The 6,155-nt window shown below is 38.2% G+C and overlaps 1 pseudogene; it reads left to right on the forward strand.

The window, feature by feature from the left end:
• Window positions 1–1,988: 1,988 nt before the first annotated feature.
• On the forward strand, window positions 1,989–2,614 carry LOC133071902 (ferritin heavy chain-like; annotated as a pseudogene).
• Window positions 2,615–6,155: the final 3,541 nt, after the last annotated feature.

Here is a 6,155-nt window from a genome sequence, read left to right on the forward strand (position 1 = left end):
CCATAAAACAGTAAGAAATTCTCATGTCATTTAAGCTCTTCAAAAATTATATTTATTTGCCATGTAATATTTTATAAAAAGGAATACTTTCCAATGAGTATTTTATACATTAAGTAGAGCAATTTTCCAAAAGACTTTCATTTGAAGCCCCTCTTACTCTTCCCCATGGAAATGGAACAAATTACTTGGTTCATTCTCACATTCATTCATATATTCATGGCTTCAGTCAAGAGATATGTTTTGAGGATCTGTACAACAACAAGAACAATTTCAAGTGTTAGGGACAGAGTAGCAGAAAAAACAGAAAAGAATTTCTAGTCTCATGTTGCTGGCATTTGGGTAAGATTTAAGGGTAGTTTAGCAAAAAAGTGTACAAAATAAATAAGTAGAAAATTGTAGGTTAGATGATGTCAAGTGCTGAAACAAAAAAATAATTCCAGTTAAGGGGACAGGGGATCCCAGGAATTACAGTTTCAGATAAGGCAGCTCTTATTTCCTGTTATTTGGTTCCAAATTGGGAAAGGAGTAAATCAAGGCTGTATATTGTCACCCTGCTTATTTAATTTATATGCAGAGTACATCATGTGAAATCCTGGGCTGGATGAAGCACAAGCTGGGATCAAGATTACCAGGAGAAATAGCAACAAGATATGCAGATGATACCACCCTTATGGCAGAGCAAAGAGGAACTGAAGAGCCTCCTGATGAAGGTGAATGAGGAAAGTGAAAAACTTGGCTTAAAACTCAATATTCAAAAAATGAAGATCATGGCATCCAGTCCCATCACTTCATGGAATCCAGTCCCATCACTTCATGGAAAATAGATGGGGAAACAATGGAAATGATGACAGACTTTATTTTCTTGGGCTTCAAAATCACTGCAGATGGTGATTGCAGCCATGAAAATAAAAGGCACTTGCTCCTTAGAAGAAAAGCTATGAAAAACCTAGACAGCATATTTAAAAGCAGAGACATTACTTTGCCAACAAAGGTCCATCTAGTCAAAGCTATGGTTTTTCCAGTAGACAAGTATGGATGTGAGAGTTGGACCATAAAGAAAGCTGAGCACCAAAGAATTGATGCTTTTGAACAGTGATGTTGGAGAAGACTCTTGAGAGCCCCTTGGATTGCAAGGAGAAAAAACCAGTCAATGCTAAATGAAATCAACCCTGAATATTCATTGCAAGGACTGATGCTGAAGCTCCAATACTCTGGTCACATGATGTGAAGAACTGACTTATTGGAAAAGACCCTGATGCTGGGAAAGACTGAAGGCTGGAGGAGAAGGTGACAACAGAGGAGGAGATGGTTGGATGGCATCACCAACTCGATGGACATGAGTTTGAGCAAGCTCTGGGAGTTGGTGATGGACAGGGAAGCCTGGTATGCTGCAGTTCCTGAGTTCTCAAAGAGTTGAACATGACTGAAAGACTGAACTGGACTGAACTGAACTGAACTGAACGGCCTCCCTACTCCAGTATGACCTATCTTATCTAATTATATTCACAAAGATCCTATTTCCAAATGAGGTCACATTCTGAGGTACTGGGTATTAGAATTTTCCTTTCTTTTTTCTTTTTTTTTTTTCAGGAAGGCACAGTTAAACCCATTCAACAGCAGTGAAGAGAGACTACATGAAGAAAACCAACATTTGGATAATGTTAGATAACTGCTAGAAAACAAAGTGAGAGGATAATCCATGGGATATTTTGGGGAAGAATGTTCCAGGCAGAGAAAATAGGAAATGCAAAAGTCCTGAAGCAGAAGCATTCCTCATATATTAAAAAATCAGCATGTGAACAAGAATAACTGAAAAAAAAACAGTCTTCGCGGAGAGTCGCCGTGGTCTCCTGCTTCAACGGAACCGGCTGCTCGTCCACCCCCCCAGCCCGGCAGGCTACTCAGAGCCAGCCCTCGTCACCACTTGACGACACCCTCCGACCGGCCCAAGGTCCCCGCCGCTCCAGCGCAGCGCAGCCGTCGCCGTCGCCGCCACCGCCCCTTCCCATCCGCCCGCCATGACGAGCGCATCCCCCTCGCAGGAGCGCCAGAACCACCACCAGGACTCGGAGGCCGCCATCAACCGCCAGATCAGCCTGGAGCTCTACGCCTCCTATGTGTACCTGTCCATGTCCTACTATTTTGACCGCGATGATGTGGCTTTGAAGAACTTTGCCAAGTACTTTCTTCACCAATCTCATGAGGAGAGGGAACATGCTGAGAGACTAATGAAGCTGCAGAACCAGCGAGGCGGCCGAATCTTCCTTCAGGATACAAGAAACCAGACCGTGATGACTGGGAGAATGGGCTGAATGCAATGGAATGTGCGCTGTGCTTGGAAAGAAGTGTGAATCAATCACTACTGGAACTGCACAAACTGGCCACTGAAAAAAATGATCCCCATCTGTGTGATTTCATTGAGACTCATTACCTGAATGAGCAGGTGGAAGCCATCAAAGAATTGGGTGACCACGTAACCAACCTGTGCAAGATGGGGGCCCCTGGATCTGGCATGGCAGAGTACCTCTTTGACAAGCACACCCTGGGACACAGTGAGAGCTAAGCCTCCGGCTGGCTTCCCACAGCCACAGGGGTGACTCCTCTGGTCCCCAAGGCAGTGCATGCATATTTGGGTTACCTTCACCTTTTCGGTAAGTTGTAACAAAACATCTACTTAAGTTCTTTCTTTATTACCATTCCTTCAAATAAAGTAATTTGGTACCCAAAAAAAAAAAAAAAGAATAACTGAAAAAGATGGAGAAAAGAAGGATATTCATAAGAGATCGGATCAGGAGCTAATCAGGGTTCAGATGGGCTGCCTTTCAGGACATGGTAAGAACTTTAGCTTTCATTATGAAATAGATAAAAAGGGCATTGGATAACTTTATATAGATAAACAATGTGATCTGACTTAGTTCTAACAGAATTACTATGATGAGAATGGATTGAAAAGTGCAAGAGGGATGAAAGGAACCCAGTTGGAAGCAACAGCAATATGGCCAGTGACAGAAGACTGCATGGATCAGGACACTAACAGTGAAGGAGGTGAGGGGTGGTCAAATAATGATTATTTGCTGATGGTAAAGATACAGTTATGAATTGTTGAATTGATAGTGCTGGAGAGACATCCTACAACCAGAGAGAGGATTGTAATTAGCATAATTGGAAGAACTAACCTTTGCCATGAGCATGGTTATTGTTGACTGCTCTTGGCCCCAAATTCTCAAGTGGATACGGGTAATGTATCAAAGATCCAGAGAGCAGATTTTGATCCCTTTCTCCTTCTTTCATATTTTAGTCCACGTGTGCTGTAATAACAAAATACTGTACACTGAATGGTTTAAATAACAAATTTATTTCTCACACTTCTGGAGCCTGGGGAGTCTAAGAATAAAGGTGCTGGCATGGTAAGTTAGCTCTTTCCCTGTTACAGGAAATTTTTGCTTTTTTCAACTCATTCATTTATCAAGAGAAGTTTTATAACTTACCTCATATAAATCTTAAAAACCTCCTGATAATTTAATTCTTAGTGTTTTGTAATTCATTGTGTTACTGTGAATGAAAATTGTTTTTTAAGTGTTTTCTAACTGATTGATAGTTTTAATAAGAAAGCTATTGTTAACTATATGTGATCCCAGTGCTTTATAGAATTCTTACTATGTCTATTTTTTTCAATTAACTTACTTTTTTTATAAGTATATATGAAATATTCTGTAAGTATTGGTGACTTTTTTCTCCTTACTTGCAAAATTAAAGATCTCATTTCTATTTCAAACCAAATTTTATGCTATAAAAGCCCTTCCCCCCCCAAAAAAAAATAAAAAAATAATGGAGTTATTGTCAATCATTAACTATTGCTGACTTTACGGGGAATGCTTTTAAAGTTTCACTGTTAAAAATGATGTTCACTACTTATTTGAAGCAAATACTTTTTTATGATGTTAGTTTAGAATCCCATTACTGAGTGGGTTTATTCTTTAGTAGAATGAATTGAGTTTATAATAGGAATTATTTAAATGTTATCAAAAGTTTTGGGGGGACTCTCTTGAAAAAACTGATTTTAATATATTTGATCTATTGGGGAATTATGCAATATTATCCACTTCTTGACATTATACCATCCTTGCATTCCTGTATTTCTCTTAGATCATGTATGGGCATAACTCCTTTCATTGTGCTTTGATTTTTTGCTCTTTCCAGATACTGCCTTTTTTTTTTTTTAAACAAGTTGACAGTTTGTAACAATCCTGTGTCAAGCAAGTCTATCAGCATCATTTTTCCAACAGCATTTACTCACTTTTTGTCTTGTGTCCTATTTAGGTGCCTCTCATGATATTTCAAACATTTTCATTATTCTTTTATTTTTATTATTATCTGTGATCACTGATCTTTGATGTTACTATTGTAAATGTTTTGGAGCTCCAAGGACCATGTCCAACTAAGACTGCTAATTTAATCAGTAAGTGCTGTATGTGTTCTGACCACTCTACCAACTGGACATCTGCCATATCCCTCATGTTTAAAACTTCTAGTCCCTCAGATATTAATAGAACAATATTGAAACAGACCAATTAAAAAAAAAACAGGCCAATTAATATCCTTACAATGACCTCTAAGTGTTCAAGTCAAAGAAAGACTCATGTTTCCCACTTTAAATCATAAGCTAGAAATGATTAAGTTTAGTGAGGAAGGCTTGTCAAAAGCCAAGATAGGCTGAAAGTTAGTCCTCTTGCACAGAAAAGTTAGCCAAGTTGTGAATGCAGAGGAAAAGTTCTTAAAGAAAATGAGAATGACAAGAAAGTAAAACAGTCTTATGCCTGTTATGGATAAAGTTTAGTCTAAAAGTTTAGGTAGGTCAAACCAGCCACAACATTCCCTAGGTCAAAGCCTAATCCAGAACAAAGATCTAATTCTGTTCAATACTATGAAGGTGGAGAATCTTGAGGAGGCTGCAGAAGAAAAATGAGAATCCAGCAGAAGTTGGTTGATAAAGTTTAAGGGAAGAAGCCATCTTCATAACACAGAAGTACAAGATGAAGCATAAGTATTTATGTAGCTGCAGCAAGTTATCCATAAGATCTAGCTAAGATAACCAATGAAGGTGGCTATGCCCAACAACAGATTTTGAATGTAGACCAAACAGCCCTCTACCGGAAGAAGATGCCATCTAGGACTTTCATAGCTAGAGAGATATCAATGCCTAGCTCCAAAGCCTCAAAGAATAGGCTGACTCTCTTGTTAGGGACTAATGTAGCTGGTAACCGAAAGCTGTGACTGAATTTGCTACAATCTCATGATAAACCCCTAACAAGTAAGGAATTACTTTATCAGAGAACAAAGAAAATGGTTTCTTGAGATTGAAATCTACTGGAAAAGATGCTGTTAAGACTTTTGAGAACAAAGGATTAAGAATATTGCATAAATTTAGTTAATGAAGCAATGGCAGGGGTTGAGAGGATTGATTCCAGTTTTGAAAGTTCTATTGTGGGTAAAACAGTATCAAACAGCATTGCATGCTACAGAAAAATCATGTGTGAAAGGAAGAATCAATGGATTCAGTAAACTTTTTGCTGTCTTATTTTGAGGAACTGCCACAGCCACACCAGTCACCATCTTGATCAGTTAGCAGCCATCAACATAGAGGCAAGAACCTCCATCAGCAAATATAATTATAACTTGAAGTCTCAGGTGATGGTTAGCGATCGTGAGCAATAAACTATTTTTTTAATTATTGCTTTTTTTTTAGACATAAGGCTATTTTACTTAACAGACTACAGTATAATGTAAACATAACTTTTATACATACTGGGAAAACAAAACATTCCTGTGACTCACTCCACTGCAGTATCTGCCTAATTTGTGTGTTCTGGAACCAAACGTGTGATATCTCCATGGTATGCTTGTATGATAATGAGCTAGATTAACAAAGCATATAGTTCACACAATCAAACTCACATTAACCATCACTTCCACATTTAGGTACTTCATTATTTTAATAAACAGCTGGATGGGATTTTCAATTCTATATTCATGAGTACCAACTTGATTTTTGACAACAAACATCTAAATGTATCTACAGTATTTGCAACAATAAGGGAAATCAAATTATTGATCAGAATGAGTCAAATAATGGTGTCAACAGAATAACTCAATGA

The sequence above is a fragment of the Dama dama genome, chromosome 17 (genome assembly GCF_033118175.1).
Source record: "Dama dama isolate Ldn47 chromosome 17, ASM3311817v1, whole genome shotgun sequence".
Classification (NCBI taxonomy): Eukaryota; Metazoa; Chordata; class Mammalia; order Artiodactyla; family Cervidae; genus Dama; species Dama dama.